The 19,469-nt window shown below is 34.0% G+C and overlaps 1 protein-coding gene across 1 annotated transcript in view; it reads left to right on the top strand.

Annotated features, from left to right (window-relative positions):
- Positions 1 to 18,048: 18,048 nt before the first annotated feature.
- SIM1 (SIM bHLH transcription factor 1) overlaps positions 18,049 to 19,469 on the top strand; it is an 86,591-nt gene continuing 85,170 nt past the window's right edge. Inside the window, exon 1 of the mRNA XM_040426835.1 lies at positions 18,049 to 18,110. The gene's annotated coding sequence lies outside the window, so the exon portion shown is untranslated. The remainder of the gene's footprint in view (positions 18,111 to 19,469) is intronic.

The following is a 19,469-nucleotide window of genomic DNA, read 5'->3' as shown; positions in this document are numbered from 1 at the left end:
CCTCTCACATTCCAACATAAAAGTTTAGTATAAATCATATTTTTTACTTCTCATAGTATATATCCAAGGACCAGTGGTAAAAAAACAAACAAAAAAAAACATATATATGTTCCCTGTCCTCCCCTATCCACCCCCCCTCTCCCAGATCCCTCCCCCCCAACCCTCACACGATGCCCTCGACCCAAAAGGGGCTTGAACATCCTACCCATCTGGCGTATACTCTGCATCCCCTCCCCCCCTCCCTCTCTCCCCCAGTAACCTTCAACAAATTACTATGTACATTTGTATTATATTATTATCCCAAGCCCGTGGTCTCCAACTCCAGCTCTTGTGGAGAAAAAAAGAAACTAACTTTATCATTGTGCACCACTCTAAGTTTTGCCGGGTACAGAAGGGAATATTTAATCTCAGCCTGGCGTAGTCTTTTTTTCACTTCTATAAATTTTCCTCGATCTTTTTGCGTTGTTATAGAGTAATCTAGGTATATAAAAACCCTTGAGCCATTAATTTCAACCGATTCTAATGCTCTTATTCTCCTCATAATCATTTCTTTATCCTTGAATGGGAAAATGTTTGCGATTATATTTCTAGGTAGATTTCCTGGTGGTCAATTAGGATCACCATAATTATTATTATTTGCCAAATGCCAGAATAATGCAAAGTCAAATATTTACATACATTTCATTAATATTTCGTATCATTGCCCTTTAACTGCATGACTTGGGTCAAACGTTTTGGATATCCTTCCACAGGCTTCTCACAATAGTTGGTTGGAATATAGATAGATAATAGATAGATATGAAAGATAGATATGAGATAGATAAATAAATAGAGATGACTTAGATTTAGATGCATGAGAAAGATAGATATACTGTATATGAGAGATAGATATGAGATAGACAGATAGAGATGGCCTAGATTTAGATAGATATATATGAGATAGATTAGATAGACATGAAAAATTGATAGATGATAGATTAGATAGAGATGAGATAGGTAGGTAGATAGATATTAGATCAATAGATATTAGATTGATATATAGATATAGATTAGGCTACTTTCACACTAGCGTTTTTCTTTTCCGGCATAGAGTTCTGTCGCAGGCGAAAAAATCGATAGGCGAAAAAAACGGAGGACTTGCCTGAATGCCGGATCCAGCATTTTTTTCCATAGGAATGTATTAGTGCCGGATCCGGCATTCAAAATACCGGAATGCCGGATCCGTCCTTCCGGTCTGCACATGCGCAAACCTCTAAAAATGAGAAAAAACAAAATACCTGATCCGCTTTGCCTGATGACACCGGAAAAACGGATCCGGTATTGCAATGCATTTTTCTGCCTGATCAGGCATTTTTCAGACTGATCAGGATCCTGATCAATCTGAAAAATGCCTGATCAGTCAGAAAAAATGACATGATTTTGCATACAGTTTGCCTGATCAGGCAGGCAGTTTAGGCAACAGAACTGCCTGCCGGAATCAAACAACGCAAGTGTGAAAGTACCCTTAGATAGATAATAGATATTAAATCGATAGATGATAGGTAGATATAGAATAGATAGATAGATAGATATAGATAGATAATGGATAGATATTAAATCGATAGATGATAGGTAGATATAGATTAGATAGATATATAGATAGATAATGGATAGATATTAAATCGATAGATGATAGGTAGATATAGATTCTAGCAGCTGGAAGATAAGAGACAGCTGGAAAATGTTGCTCTGTAGGGATTCTGATTATGCAGCTACTAATTGACAATGATGACTACTTTTCCAGTAAAGGTTACAGTAACTCGTCTACTCCGTGCACTGGAGCTTCGCACACTAATTATACTCATTTACACATCTTTGCAGGTGATCAGCCATCCCTCGTTTATTCAATTAATCCTGACAGCCCACGTATATTTGCTCTAATGTTGCCCTGTCCATGTTATTATATGTAACCTGTATATAATGTCTATATATTCTGCGTTGTAAGGAACTGTATCACTGCACTTTTTATCTGCCTATAACACTGTGGGGCCATCATTAATAATTAGACATTTACTAGCATCAACCTCCCACACATAAATGAATATTATCTTAAGCATTAAAAATTGTCTGTCACTGATATGCATTAATCATAATTCCAATTATGCAGAAAAGAAACAGCATGTCCCTAATGGACACATAGGAGATCACTAGCTGACTTTCTCTAGTACATGCAAAAGTATGACTTCATTTTTAGGTATTAAAAGTGGTCTTGCTGTCATTGCTGTACAGAGGTACAAAATATCCCACCCTCTACAGTTATTTGCAAAGGTTTGAGACTGCCTGTTATGGTTTTTAAAAATCACATGTCACAAACTCCACTACTTGTTTGTCACAGATATTTCATCAAATGACATTTCGTATTACGACTCTACTGTCTGAAATCAGTACTTTGTGTGGCCACCTTTTCTTTTTCTAACAGACAGTCACACAAAATATCTTTGCACCAGGGGCGGGCTCGGAACTTAAAGTGGCCCTGGAAAAAAACTAAAAGTGGCACCATTTTGTAGCAACACAAGTAGTCAGGGTCAACAATACCATAGTGCAAAATATCCCAGCAGAACCAATTAACGCAGTGTAGCACAACATACTGTCCCAAAAGCTGGCCCTGTGTGGTGGCCATCAATAGCTACCTTCTTCTGTCCTCCTCAAGTTGTCTAAGGACTAGGAGGCTTAGGAGGTGAGGTGCGGGCCACAGCAGTTAAATTCAGGAAGGCATGTGTGGTCGTTGGCTAGGTACATGAGTACCTGATTATCACAGCGTTAATTACTGTTGAGAGCTCATTATTAGGAGAACTTCGGTGGCCCCCTGAGGCATCGGCCCACCGGGAAATTTCCCTGTAGGGTCTATGGCCAATCTGCCCTGCTTTGCACCTACCTCCTTGCATTAACCAAAGTTTAAGAATTTGATGTTGCATTTCTGCAACCTTGTACTTAATTTGGTCCACAAATTCTCAATGGGGTTTAGGTCAGGAAGGTTACCCAGCCAGTCAAGCATGTTGATGTTGTTTCTCTGCAAGTAGTTAGCTCTCCATCTTCCCATAGTGCAACGTTTCATTAGAGGACATAGCACCCGATATCTGATTTGGTGGATGTTACACAGTGCTGACAATGCATTTTCCATCAGTCTTTTGGTCATCGAACATGAAGTAAAGTTGCTTCATCAGAAGAGAACCCTCTACTCCAATTTTCAGCAGTGCACCGTTGATGGTGTTTGACAAAATCAGGCCTCTTCTTTTTCATGCCTGTGGTTAGTCTTGGTTTACGTACAGGTATAATCAAAGGCAGTCCAATTATTGCTAATACTAATATCCAACCCTTTTTAACATAGATGAGCTTTGATTTTCAGCAAGTAATTCTTTGGATACCACATAACAATATGCTATCATCAAGTATGCTGGTTTCCCAGCATGTCCACTACTGTTTCCTTCACTCAAATCACCTGAATCCCAATATTTTGTGATAGTGTTACGGATAGAATTTTTGCTCACACTCATTCTCCTGCTTATGTCAGGTTCACAGTATCCTTCACTGTTTAAAGTCTCTATTTGTGCCCTCGTTATAACAATTAATGATGATCTTTTTTTTTTCCATAGCAACAATGTATATATACAACCTCTCAGCCTAAACACTAGAAGCAAACTGTACTTGAAAGCTCCCACTTATTCTATCACCACCATCATATGATGCAATAGGAAGGTGCGCGATACGGACACCATATGGTGCAATTTGCAGAAATCGCCTAATACGGACAGGTGTTCTTAAACTTTTGCAAAAGACTGGTCAGATACCAGAGATAGATGATTATAAAGTTACAGTTTGTTCTGCTGACATCCAAAAGTGGAATAGACCTATATTACAGTGTGAAATAATGTGCATTGTACTGTAACATACTGGAGGAATCTACTAAAGGCATGGTGTGCTGAAACAATGTTCTACAACACATTGTCAGCTGGTAACTAATGTGGAAGTAGAAAGTGCTGTAGTGGGTTTAGGTGCCTAATGGATAATTTCATCTATCTTCTTTGGTTCTGTCCAAAACTTACAAGGACTTTTTACAGAACCAAATGCAACTAAAATGACATCAATTGTTTTTGTAATACAGTATTAAATGTTTTTTTGTGATTTCTTCATTGACACAATTATTCAACCCCTTAAAGACTACCACTCTTAAGAACAGAGGTTCATTCAAGTGTTTTCGATCAGGTATTGAAAACACCTGTGGATGTCAAGGAGCAGCAATCAAGCATAATAAGCACCAATTAGGCAGATTTAAAAGGACTGTGATACTCAGCTCCTTCTAGACATTTACTGGTGTGTTTACAAACATGGTGAAGTCAAGAGAATGGTCCAGGAAGACAAGAGAAGAGGTGATTTCTCTTCACAGGAAGGGCAATGGCTATAAGAAGATTGAAAAGATGTTAAACATACCAAGAGACACCATAGGAAGCATCATTCGCAAATTCAAGGCAAAGGGCACTGTTGAAACGCTACCTGGTCGTGGCAGAAAGAAGATGCTGACTTTGACTGCTGTGCGCTACCTGAAGCGCAAAGTGGAGAAAAGTCCCCGTGTGACTGCTGAGGAACTGAAAAAAGATTTGTCAGATGTGGGTACTGAAGTTTCAGCTCAGACAATAAGGCGCACACTGCGTAATGAAGGCCTCCATGCCAGAACTCCCAAGCGCACCCCCTTGCTGTCTCCAAAGAATAAGAAGAGTCGACTGCAGTATGCCAAAAGTCATGTGGACAAACCACAAAAGTTTTGGGATAGTGTTCTGATGACTGATGAAGCTAAATTAGAACTGTTTGGGCCCATGGATCAACGCTATGTTTGGAGGAGGAAGAACAAGGCCTATGAAGAAAAGAACACCTTGCCTACTGTGAAGCATGGTGGGGGGTCAATCATGCTTTGGGGCTGTTTTGCTTCTACAGGTACAGGGAAGCTTCAGCATGTGCAAGGTACCATGAATTCTCTTCAGTACCAGGAGATATTGGATGAAAATGTGATGCAGTCCGTCACAAACCTGAGGCTTGGGAGACGTTGGACCTTTCAACAGGACAATGATCCCAAGCATACCTCCAAGTCCACTAGAGCATGGTTGCAGATTAAAGGCTGGAACATTTTGAAGTGGCCATCGCAGTCACCAGACTTAAATCCGATTGAGAACCTCTGGTGGGACTTAAAGAAAGCAGTTGCAGCGCGCAAGCCTAAGAATGTGACTGAACTGGAGGCTTTTGCCCATGAAGAATGGGCGAAGATACCCGTAGATCGCTGCAAGACACTTGTGTCAAGCTATGCTTCACGTTTAAAAGCTGTTATAACTGGAAAAGGATGTTGTACTAAGTACTAAGATTGAATGTCACTTGGGGGGTTGAATAAAACTGATAATGATGTGAGCACAGAAAAGACATTTGTGGTTATTTCATTATAAATGTTACAAGTGCCTCTTTGATTTAATTTTAAACAAGATGACTGAAATGATCAAAATCAATGTCAAACTGGCCAAAACACTCAATTTCAGTGGGGGTTGAATAATTTTGAAAACAACTGTAAAATGAAAGGATATGAGAAATCTTTATACGCCAATAAATCCCCCCACAATAAATGCCTGGTCTAATATCCTTTATGTAAAGGTATACATAGTAACACTGTGAAATACTCTTAACCATCTTCCATATCAATGTGCTGTAACTGTACTGTGACAAGGTAGTGTAGTTTAGTGTGAGATTGTACCTCCCTAGCAGAAATATCACTTGTCCTGTAGTGTGTCCTATGATAACCTACAGCAATGTGTTGTAAAATGGTACCTGTGCAATCTAGCCTTAGGTAGGCAAGGTACTGAGGGGTTGTAACACTGTAATAATTAACTGTAGTTATGTACGGTAGTGTTCTGTGTGACAGCGTGTAGAACTAGCAATATAATGTATACCGACTGTAATACAGTACTAATTATTGTGTGGAGCGGGTGCCACAGTTTACAGTGGGCTGTTGCTTATTGTAAGATTGTACCTGTGTATAGTGTATTGCAGTATTTAACTGTCTGTACTATTATTGTCTGTATATTATATCATTGTATGTGTAATCAAGTACTGTAGCAATAATGCACTACCGCTAACTTACTGTAATATTGTGAGACTCCTTGATGCTCTCAAATAGAGAAACAATATAAACAATGGTATGTATATATGCTTGATAAAGACTGCATTGAGCGGTTGAAACATTGCAATAAAGGGTCCACTGTTTTTCACTTTATCTACTGGAGTGCTGCCTCATCTTTTGGATATATATATATATTTGATACCTTTTAATGGCTAACTAAAATAAATGATGTTATAAGGCAAGCTTTAGAGACTATTCTTCAGGCCAGAAATGAAGAGAGACTTAGAGTCTCCAAAGCTTGCCTTATAACATTAATTATTTTAGTTAGCCATTAAAAAGTACCATATTACAATAGTTCATATTGTTTCTCTATTTGAGGGCATCAGGACTTCTCAATTCTGGCTAAAATGATACCAAACCTTTTTCTTATTGTGAGATTATACTTTTGCATTTATGTACATTATCAGTGTATTACTACTGTAATATAGTGGAAATGTTTTGTTCTTGTGTAGCTATGTACATCTATATCAATGTGCTGTATAATGGAGTATCAAAATTCACTAGTAACATTCTGTAAAACTTACCTCTGGAATAATGTACAATGTCATACTGTAATTATACTGTAGGTAATGTACTTACTGTGCTGGTGTAATGCAGTGCGTAATGTATTGTAGCACACTGTACTTATTATAAGTCTGTAATAATATACAGAGCAATAATAATATATATCACACTGTAACTGTTGTACTGTACTTATTATACCTCTGTAAATTACTGTGCAATAATATCCTATATCATACTGTGACTCTTGTGCTTATGATCCTTCTGTAATAAGTGTACAGTATCATACTGTGATCATTGTACAGTACTTATACCTCTGTAATGTACTGTGTCATAAAGTATATACTGTGACTGTTGTACTGTACTTATGGTCCTACTGTAATGCAGTGCACAATATACTACAATATCATACTGTGATGTACTGTAATTATTGTATCACTGTAATAAAGTACTGTATTAATGTACCATATCAGACTAATCGCTGTACTGTACTTATTCTACCACTGTAATATACTATATCAAACTGTTGTACTGTATTATACCTCTATAAATTACGTACAATATAGTGTTGTACTGTACTTATTGTACCACTGTAATAAAGTACTGTACATTAATGCACCATATCAAACAAATAGCTGTACTGTACATATTCTACCACTGTAATAATATACTGTGCAATAAAGTACTATATCATACTGTGACTGTTGTACTGCAATAATGCAGTGTACAATAAAGTACAATGTTGTACCACTGTAAAAGTACTGTACAATAATGTAACAGCAAACTAATCACTGTACCAATGTACTGTGTAATGTACTATAACATTCTGTTTTTGCTGTTCTAATGATCCTACTGTAATAATGTGCTATATCATATTGTAATCGCTGTATTGTACTTATTGTACCGCTGCAATATTGTACTGTGTACTAATTTATTATATCATATTAAAATTTGTATTGTACTTATTGTTCCATTATAATATACTGTGCAATGTATAGAACATGCTGTAATGGTTGTACTGTACTTATTGTACCACTATAATGTACTATGTAATGTACAGAACATGCTATGATAGTTGTACTGTACTTATTGTACCACTATAATATACTGTGTAATGTATATAAGATGCTGTGATGGTTGTACTGTACTTATTGTACCACTATAATATACTGTGTAATAATGTATATCACAGACTGTGATGGTTGTACTGTACTTATTGTACCACAATAATATACTGTGTAAGGCCTCTTTCACACGACCGCATGGCTTTTTCAGTGTTTTGCGGTCCGTTTTTCACGGCTCCGTTGTTCCGTTATTTGTTTCCGTTGTGTTTTGGTTTCTGTTCCGTTTTTCCGTTCCATTTTTTCCGTATGGCATATACAGTTTACAGTAATTACATAGAAAAAATTGGGCTGGGCATAACATTTTCAATAGATGGTTCCACTAAAACGGAACAATTTTTTTGCGGACCCATTGACTTGAATGGAGCCACGGAACGTGATTTGCGGGCAATAATAGGACATTTTCTATCTTTCAACGGAACGGAAAAACTGAAATACGGAAACGGAATGCATACGGAGTACATTCTGTTTTTTTTGCTGAACCATTGAAATGAATGCTTCCGTATACAGAGCACAAAAATCGGCCCATAAACGGGGGGGAAAAACGGTTGTGTGAAAGAGGCCTAATAATGTATAGAACATGCTGTAAAAGTTGTACTGTACTTATTGTACTACTATAATATACTGAGTAATAATGTATATAAGATGCTGTGATGGTTGGACTGTACTTATGGTACTATAATATACTGTGTAATGTATATAACAGACTGTGATGGTTGTACTGTACTTATTGTACCACTATAATAATATACTGTGTAATAATGTATAGAACATGCTGTAATAGTAGTATTGTACTTAATGTACCACTACAATATACTGTGTAATAATGTATATAACAGATTGTGATGGTTGTACTGTACCATTATAATAATATACTGTGCAATAATGTATAGAACATGCTGTGATGGTTGTACTGTACTTATTGTACCACTATAATATACAGTGTAATGTATAGAACATGCTGTGATGGTTGTATTGTACTTATTGTACCACTATAATATACAGTGTAATGTAGAGAACATGCTGTGATGGCTGTACTGTACTTATTGTATCACTATAATATACTGTGTAATGTATATAACAGATTGTGATGGTTGTACTGTACCATTATAATAATATACTGTGCAATAATGTATAGAACATGCTGTGATAGTTGTACTGTACTTATTGTACCACTATAATATACTGTGTAATAATATATAGAACATGCTGTGATGGTTGTATTGTACCACTATAATATACAGTGTAATGTATATACCATGGTGTGATGGTTGTACTGTACTTATTGTACCACTATAATATACTGTGCAATGTATATAACATGCTATGATGGTTGTACTGTACCTATTGTACCACTATAATATACTGAGTAATAATGTATATAAGATGCTGTGATGGTTGGACTGTACTTATGGTACTATAATATACTGTGCAATGTATATAACAGACCTGTGATGGTTGTACTGTACTTATTGTACCACTACAATATACTGTGTAATAATGTATAGAACATTCTGTGATGGTTGTACTGTACTTATTGTACCACTATAATATACTGTGTAATAATGTATATAATGTTGTGATGGTTGTACTGTACTTATTGTACCACTATAATATACTGTGTAATGTATAGAATATGCTGTGATGGCTGTACTGTACTTATTGTATCACTATAATATACTGTGTAATGTATATAACAGATTGTGATGGTTGTACTGTACCATTATAATAATATACTGTGCAATAATGTATAGAACATGCTGTGATGGTTGTACTGTACTTATTGTACCACTATAATATACTGTGTAATAATGTATATAATGTTGTGATGGTTGTACTGTACTTATTGTACCACTATAATATACTGTGTAATGTATAGAACATGCTGTGATGGTTGTACTGTACTTATTGTATCACTATAATATACTGTGTAATAATGTATATAACAGATTGTGATGGTTGTACTGTACTTATTGTATCACTATAATATACTGTGTAATGTATATAACAGATTGTGATGGTTGTACTGTACCATTATAATAATATACTGTGCAAAAATGTATAGAACATGCTGTGATGGTTGTACTGTACTTATTGTACCACTATAATATACAGTGTAATGTATAGAACATGCTGTGATGGTTGTATTGTACTTATTGTATCACTATAATATACTGTGTAATGTATATAACAGATTGTGATGGTTGTACTGTACCATTATGATAATATACTGTGCAATAATGTATAGAACATGCTGTGATGGTTGTACTGTACTTATTGTACCACTATAATATACTGTGTAATGTATATAGAACATGCTGTGATGGTTGTATTGTACCACTATAATATACAGTGTAATGTATATACCATGGTGTGATGGTTGTTCTGTACTTATTGTACCACTATAATATACTGTGCAATGTATATAACATGCTATGATGGTTGTACTGTACCTATTGTACCACTATAATATACTGAGTAATAATGTATATAAGATGCTGTGATGGTTGGACTGTACTTATGGTACTATAATATACTGTGTAATGTATATAACAGACTGTGATGGTTGTACTGTACTTATTGTACCACTATAATAATATACTGTGTAAAAATGTATAGAACATGCTGCAATAGTAGTATTGTACTTATTGTACCACTACAATATACTGTGTAATGTATAGAACATGCTGTGATGGTTGTACTGTACTTATTGTGCCACTATAATATACAATGTAATAATGTATAGAACATTCTGTGATGGTTGTACTGTACTTATTGTACCACTATAATATACTGTGTAATAATGTATATAATGTTGTGATGGTTGTACTGTACTTATTGTACCACTATAATATACTGTGTAATGTATAGAATATGCTGTGATGGCTGTACTGTACTTATTGTATCACTATAATATACTGTGTAATAATGTATATAACAGATTGTGATGGTTGTACTGTACGATTATAATAATATACTGTGCAATAATGTATAGAACATGCTGTGATGGTTGTACTGTACTTATTGTACCACTATAATATACAGTGTAATGTATAGAACATGCTGTGATGGTTGTATTGTACTTATTGTACCACTTTAATATACAGTGTAATAATGTATATAACATGCTGTGATAGTTGTACTGTACTTATTGTACCAGTATAATATACAGTGTAATGTATAGAACATGCTGTGATGGTTGTATTGTACTTATTGTACCACTCTAATATAAAGTGTAATGTAGAGAACATGCTGTGATGGCTGTACTGTACTTATTGTATCACTATAATATACTGTGTAATGTATATAACAGATTGTGATGGTTGTACTGTACCATTATAATAATATACTGTGCAATAATGTATAGAACATGCTGTGATGGTTGTACTGTACTTATTGTACCACTATAATATACTGTGTAATAATATATAGAACATGCTGTGATGGTTGTATTGTACCACTATAATATACAGTGTAATGTATATACCATGGTGTGATGGTTGTACTGTACTTATTGTACCACTATAATATACTGTGCAATGTATATACCATGCTATGATGGTTGTACTGTACCTATTGTACCACTATAATATACTGTGTAATAATGTATATAACATGCTGTGATGGTTGTACTGTACTTATTGTACCACTATAATATACTGTTTAATGTATAGAACATGCTGTGATAATTGTACTGTACTTATTGTACCACTATAATATACTGTGTAATGTATAGAACATGCTGTGATGGTTGTACTGTACTTATTGTACCACTATAATATACTGTGTAATAATGTATATAAGATGCTGTGATGGTTGTACTGTACTTATTGTACCACTATAATATACTGTGTAATGTATATAACATGGTGTGATGGTTGTACTGTACTTATTGTACCACTATAATATACAGTGTAATGTATATAACATGGTGTGATGGTTGTACTGTACTTATTGTACCACTATAATATACTGTGTAATAATGTATAGAACATGCTATGATGGTTGTACTGTACCTATTGTACCACTATAATATACTGTGTAATAATGTATAGAACATGCTGTGATGGTTGTACTGTACTTATTGTACCACTATAATATACTGTGTAATGTATAGAACATGCTGTGATGGTTGTACTGTACTTATGGTACCACTATAATATACTGTGTAATGTATATAAGATGCTGTGAGGGTTGTACTGTACTTATTGTACCACTATAATATGCTGTGTAATGTATATAACATGGTGTGATGATTGTACTGTACTTATTGTATCACTATAATATACTGTGTAATGTATATAACATTCTGTGATGGTTGTACTGTACTTATTGTACCACTGTATTATACTGTGTAATAATGTATAGAACATTCTGTGATGGTTGTACTGTACTTATTGTACCACTGTAATATACTGTGTAATAATGTATAGAACATGCTGTGATGGTTGTACTGTACTTATTGTACCACTACAATATACTGTGTAATGTAAAGAACATGCTGTGATGGTTGTACTGTACTTATTGTGCCACTATAATATACAATGTAATAATGTATAGAACATGCTGTAATAGTAGTGCTGTACTTATTGCACCACTATAATATACTGTGTAATAATGTATAGAACATTCTGTGATGGTTGTACTGTATTTATTGTACCACTAATATACTGTGTAATAATGTAAAACTTATTGTACCACTAATATACTGTGTAATAATGTATAGAACATGCTGTGGTGGTTGTTCTGTACTTATTGTACCACTATACTATACTGTGTAATAATGTATATAAGATGTTGTGGTTGTACTGTACTTATTGTACTACTATAATAATATACTGTGTAATATTGTATATAACATGCTGTAATAGTTGTACTGTACTTATTGTACCACTATATTATACAGTGTAATGTATATAACAGACTGTTATGGTTGTACTGTACCACTATAATATACTGTGTAATAATGTATAGAACATGCTGTGATGGTTGTACTGTACTTATTGTACCACTACAATATACTGTGTAATAATGTAATAAAGCATGCTGTGATATTTGTACTGTATTTATTGTACCACCATAATATACAGTGCAATAATGTATATAATGTTGTGATGGTTGTACTGTACCTATTGTACCACTATAATATACTGAGTAATAATGTATATAAGATGCTGTGATGGTTGGACTGTACTTATGGTACTATAATATACTGTGTAATGTATATAACAGACTGTGATGGTTGTACTGTACTTATTGTACCACTATAATAATATACTGTGTAATAATGTATAGAACATGCTGTAATAGTAGTATTGTACTTATTGTACCACTACAATATACTGTGTAATAATGTATAGAACATTCTGTGATGGTTGTACTGTACTTATTGTACCACTATAATATACTGTGTAATAATGTATATAATGTTGTGATGGTTGTACTGTACTTATTGTACCACTACAATATACTGTGTAATAATGTATAGAACATGCTGTGATATTTGTACTGTATTTATTGTACCACCATAATATACAGTGCAATAATGTATAGAGCATGCTGTGATGGTTGTTCTGTACTTATTGCACCACTATAATATACTGTGTAATAATGTATAGAACATGCTGTGATGGTTGTACTGTACTTATTGTACCACTAGAATATACTGTGTAATGTATAGAACATACTGTGATGGTTGTACTGTACTTATTGTACCACTATAATATACTGTGTAAAGTATAGAATATGCTGTGATGGCTGTACTGTACTTATTGTACCACTGTAATATACTGTGTAATAATGTATAGAACATGCTGTGATGGTTCTCAGTACTGGTTAACATGGTACCAAACCATTTTCTTATTGTGAGATTATACTTTTGCATTTATGTACATTATCAGTGTATTACTACTGTAACATAGTGTAAATGTTTTGTTCTTGTGTAGCTATGTACATCTATATCAATGTGCTGTATAATGGAGTATCAAAATTCACTAGTAACATTCTGTAAAACTTACCTCTGGAATAATGTACAATGTCATACTGTAATTATACTTTAGGTAATGTACTTACTGTGCTGGTGTAATGCAGTGCGTAATGTACTGTAGCATACTGTACTTATTATAAGTCTGTGCAATAATATATAATATAATTATGTGCAATAATATACTATATTACACTGTAACTGTTGTAGTGTACTTATTATACCTCTGTAAATTACTGTGCAATAATGTCCTATATCATACTGTCTTTTGTGCTTATGGTCCTTCTGTAATAAGTGTACAGTATCATACTGTGATCATTGTACTGTACTTATTATACCTCTGTAATGTACTGTGTGATAAAGTATATACTGTGACTGTTGTACTGTACTTATGGTCCTACTGTAACAATGCAGTGCACAATATACTACAATATCATACTGTGATGTACTGTAATTATTGTACCACTGTAATAAAGTACTGTGTATTAATGTACCATATCAGACTAATCGCTGTACTGTACTTATTTTACCACTGTAATATACTATATCACACTGTAACTGTTGTATTGTATTATACCTCTGTACATTACTGTGCAAAAATGTACTATATTATACTGTGACTTATCCTTAAGGTCCTTCTGTAATAATATGTGTACAATATCATACTGTGTTTTACTGTACTTATTAAACCTCTAATGTACTGTGCGGTGTAGTATTATATACTGTGACTGTACAGTACATATGGTTCTACTGTAATGCAGTGTACAATAACGTACAATATAGTGTTGTACTGTACTTATTGTACCACTGTAATAAAGTACTGTACATTAATGCACCATATCAAACTAATAGCTGTACTGTACATATTCTACCACTGTCTGTAATAATGTACTATCATACTGTGACTGTTGTACTGTACTTATTATACCACTGTAATAATATACTGTGCAATAAAGTACTATATCATACTGTGACTGTTGTACTGTACTTATTATACCACTGTAATAATATACTGTGCAATAAAGTACTATATCATACTGTGACTGTTGTACTGTACTTATTATACCACTGTAATAATATACTGTGCAATAAAGTACTATATCATACTGTGACTGTTGTACTGCAATAATGCAGTGTACAATAAAGTACAATATATTGCGATAATTGCACTGTATTGTACCACTGTGAAAGTACTGTACATTTATATAGTACAGATGTAGTGCTGCACTGTAGCAATAGACATCAGTATCAGACTGTACCATTGTACTGCAGTAACTGTCCCTTCATGTGGTAAAACTGCCGGGCTGTGGCAGCCTATGGTACTGTAGTGTGTAATGCTGTGATAATATGCGACGTCCTTATATTGCACTGTAATCTTGTAATGCATTAACCCGTGTCCATTCCACGTCAGGTACGGAAAGGGTTAAAGCCTGTGAGAAATGCCGCCATGCATTGTGTGGCTTGGAGTAATGTGGCAGCCAGTGCCCCCTCCTGCCATGGATTGGTGGGTTACAGGCGGAGATCAGGCAGCAGGAACAGGGGCTGGCATCACCAGGCCGCGAATTACAAAAGAGCGCATTTAATGCGACGAATATTGTCACTTATTTCAATTAGATTCACTTTATGTGAGACAAGACACAAGCAGGTCAGGACCAGCGCTAGCTGCCACCCACCTCCTCATCCTCTACAGTAGCCGGCTGAGCAGAGAGCGCCGATCAGTGGGTCACATGTGCGACATTTGCAGGTTACAGCTACACTCAGGGAACAGGCGCAGGGAGGGAGGCAGACACCTTGCTGGTCACAGGACCCTGTTCTCTACCTTCACTCACTTCATGTTCACTTGTATCATCTCTCTGTTCTCTACAAATGTCTATTATCTGTCTAACATCTATCTAATTATATAGCTATATATTATCTGTCTAATATCTATATATATATTATCTATATATTATATATTATCTATCTCATATCTATATATATTATCTATCTATATATATTATCTATCTCATATCTACCTAATTATATAGCTATATATTATCTGTCTAATATCTATATATATATTATCTATATATACATTATCTATCTATATATATTATCTATCTCATATCTATATATATTATCTATCTATATATATTATCTATCTCATATCTACCTAATTATATAGCTATATATTATCTGTCTAATATCTATATATATATTATCTATATATACATTATCTATCTATATATATTATCTATCTCATATCTATATATACATTATCTATCTCATATCTATATATATTATCTATCTATCTATATATATTATCTATCTCATATCTACCTAATTATATAGCTATATATTATCTGTCTAATATCTATATATATATATTATCTATATATTATATATTATCTATCTCATATCTACCTAATTATCTATCCATCTATTATCTATCTATCTATCTATTATCTATCTATCTATTATGTATCTATCTATTATCTATCTATCTATCTATCTATTATCTATCTATCTATCTATCTATCTATTATCTATCTCCTATCTATCTATCTATCTATTATCTATCTATTATCTATCTATCTATCTATCTATCTATCTATCTATCTAATATCTATCTATTATCTATCTATCTATCTATCTATCTATTATCTATCTATTATCTATCTATCTATCTATCTATTATCTATCTATCTATCTATTATCTATCTATTATCTATCTATCTATCTATCTATCTATCTATCTATTATCTATCTATTATCTATCTATCTATCTATTATCTATCTATCTATCTATTATCTATCTATCTATCTATCTATCTATCTATCTATTATCTATTATGTATCTATCTATCTATTATCTATCTATTATCTATCTATCTATCTATATATCTATTATCTATCTATTATCTATCTATCTATCTATCTATATCATATCTATCTATTATCTATCTATCTATTATCTATCTATCTATCTATCATCTATCTATTATCTATCTATCTATCTATCTATATCATATCTATCTATTATCTATCTATCTATTATCTATCTATCTAATTATATATCTATATATTATCTATCTATCTATTATCTATCTATTATCTATCTATCTACTATCTATCTATCTATCTATTATCCATCTATCTATCTATCTATTATCTATCTATCTATCTATTATCTATCTATTATCCATCTATCTATCTATTATCTATTATCTATCTATCTATCTATCTATTATCTATCTATCTATCTAATTATATATCTATATATTATCTATCTATTATCTATCTATATCATATCTATGTATTATCTATCTATCTATTATCTATCTCTCTATCTCATATCTATCTATCTCTCTGTTATCTATCTACTGTCTATCATCTATCTAATTATATATCTATATATCATGTGTCTAATATCTATCTCCTATCTATCTAATTATCTATATATTATCTATCTTTCTGAGTATCTATCCATTGTCTATCTATCTATCTATCCATATATCTCATATCTAATATCTATCAATTATCTATCTATTATTTAATATCTATCTATTATCTAACTTATTATCTATCTAATTATCTATCTTTATAATTATCTATATACTTATCTATCTAAATCCATTATCTACAGTATCTATGTTTTCATCCATTATCTCTATCTGTCTAATTATCTATCTATCTATCCTCTGTGTATGTATGTTACATCTATTCCATGACTGTCTATCCTCTCTCTGTATATATATAAGATACTTGGACTAGATGTAAGATACATCCACAGGTGACAGATGCAATATCTGTGGACCTATCTGCCAATCATTGCAGCCATATGTCTGTGTAGCTGGTTCCATTGTGTCTCTACCTGTCTAGTCCTCTAGCTGCCATTTAAGTGCAGGGATTTCGCACATAGTAGAGCTGGGTGCCAGTCCTTACTGTATTGTGGGGACACTAGGAGACACGTCACAAATGTGAGGTGACAGGCTCCTGTCCTCAGAGGAAGCACTCCCAGTAAAGTTCCTTCATCTTCCTGTCCGCCCGGCCAGCACGGTCCACCACACGGACAGTTCACGGGGTCACCGACAGACAGTACCGCTCTGCTGACGTCACCTCTGCCGACAGCCAATCAGTGCGCGGCCAACAGAGAGCCGTCCAATGGGCTGCAGCCTGGCTCTGTGAGTGGCAGTGAGGGAGGCTACACGAGCGGCTCCGGGATGAAGTTGTACTAAGTACAGCGCTGAGACAGGAACAAGTTAATGGGCTTCCTGAGCTCCCAATTATCGCCTGCACGGGACCTGCTCTCCCCAGGACACAGCAGCAAGTGAGTGCTCTGCCTGCAGGGTGAGGGTGGGGGAAGGGACTCTGTGTGCCCAGCTTTACTGCCCTGCTAGACCCCATCATAATGTGTGGGCAGAGGGGCACTGCCAGCTCACTGGATGCCATGGTAACTTACTAAATCCTGACCAATAAGTCCTCCAATAGATCAAATAAATCTATCTATTCTCTATCTATCTATCTATCTATCTATCTATCTATCTATCTATCTATCTATCTATTATCTATCTATTATCTATCTATGTATTCTCTATCTATCTATCTATCTATCTATCTATCTATTATCTATATATTATCTATCTATTATCTATCTATCTATGTATTCTCTATCTATCTATCTATCTATCTATCTATCTATTATCTATCTATCTATCTATCTATATATCTATCTATCTATCTATTATCTATCTATCTATCTATCTCCTATCTATCTGTATATTATCTATCTATTATCTATCTGTATATTATCTGTATATTATCTATTATCTATCTGTATATTATCTGTCTATTATCTATTATCTATCTGTATATTATCTATCTATTATCTATCTATCTATCTATCTATCTGTCTATTATCTATCTGTATATTATCTGTCTATTATCTATCTATCTATCTATCTATCTATCTATCATCTATTTTCTATTTATTATATGTCTTCTATCATCTATCTATTATCTATCTATCTATTATCTATCTATCTATCTATCTATCTATCCCATATCTATCTATCATCTATTATCTATCTATCATCTATTATCTATCTATCATCTATTATCTATTTTCTATTTATTATATGTCTTCTATCTATCTATTAATCTAAATATTTTCTATTTATTATTTATCATATATCTATCTATATATCCAATATCTATCTATTATTTATCATCTAGCTATTTATTATCTATGTTATCTATCTTTTATATGGTTTATATACACCATCCCCTTATTATACCTTATCTCTGTATAGCCGGGCAGATAGAACATTTTATCTTTAACACGTTCGTCGCCGTCCATTCCGCCATACAATACACGTCTGAAGTTCTCCTATACACTAATAATGGAGTGACAGGTGTAATACATATAACAGGTATAATAATATACTCCAGGCATATAATGACAGGAAGATATAACATATACATATAGACATTAGAGCTATAGCGACATAATTGAAGACTTGGTCATTAGATCTATATACTGGAAAGATAAAACGCTCCTGTAAAAGTTCCATAGAAAATCTGAGGCTGCCCATCCAGTCATGCGACATTTCAGCCCCGCTAGCTGAGAAGGCCCGGATGAGGTGAAGAACCATCTTGTCCAGGCTGGGACTAGTGGGTGCTGCCTCAT

The sequence above is a fragment of the Bufo bufo genome, chromosome 4 (assembly GCF_905171765.1).
Source record: "Bufo bufo chromosome 4, aBufBuf1.1, whole genome shotgun sequence".
NCBI lineage: Eukaryota > Metazoa > Chordata > Amphibia > Anura > Bufonidae > Bufo > Bufo bufo.
Note: the sequence above shows the minus strand (reverse complement) of the source record. Positions and strands in the feature narration are given on the sequence as shown.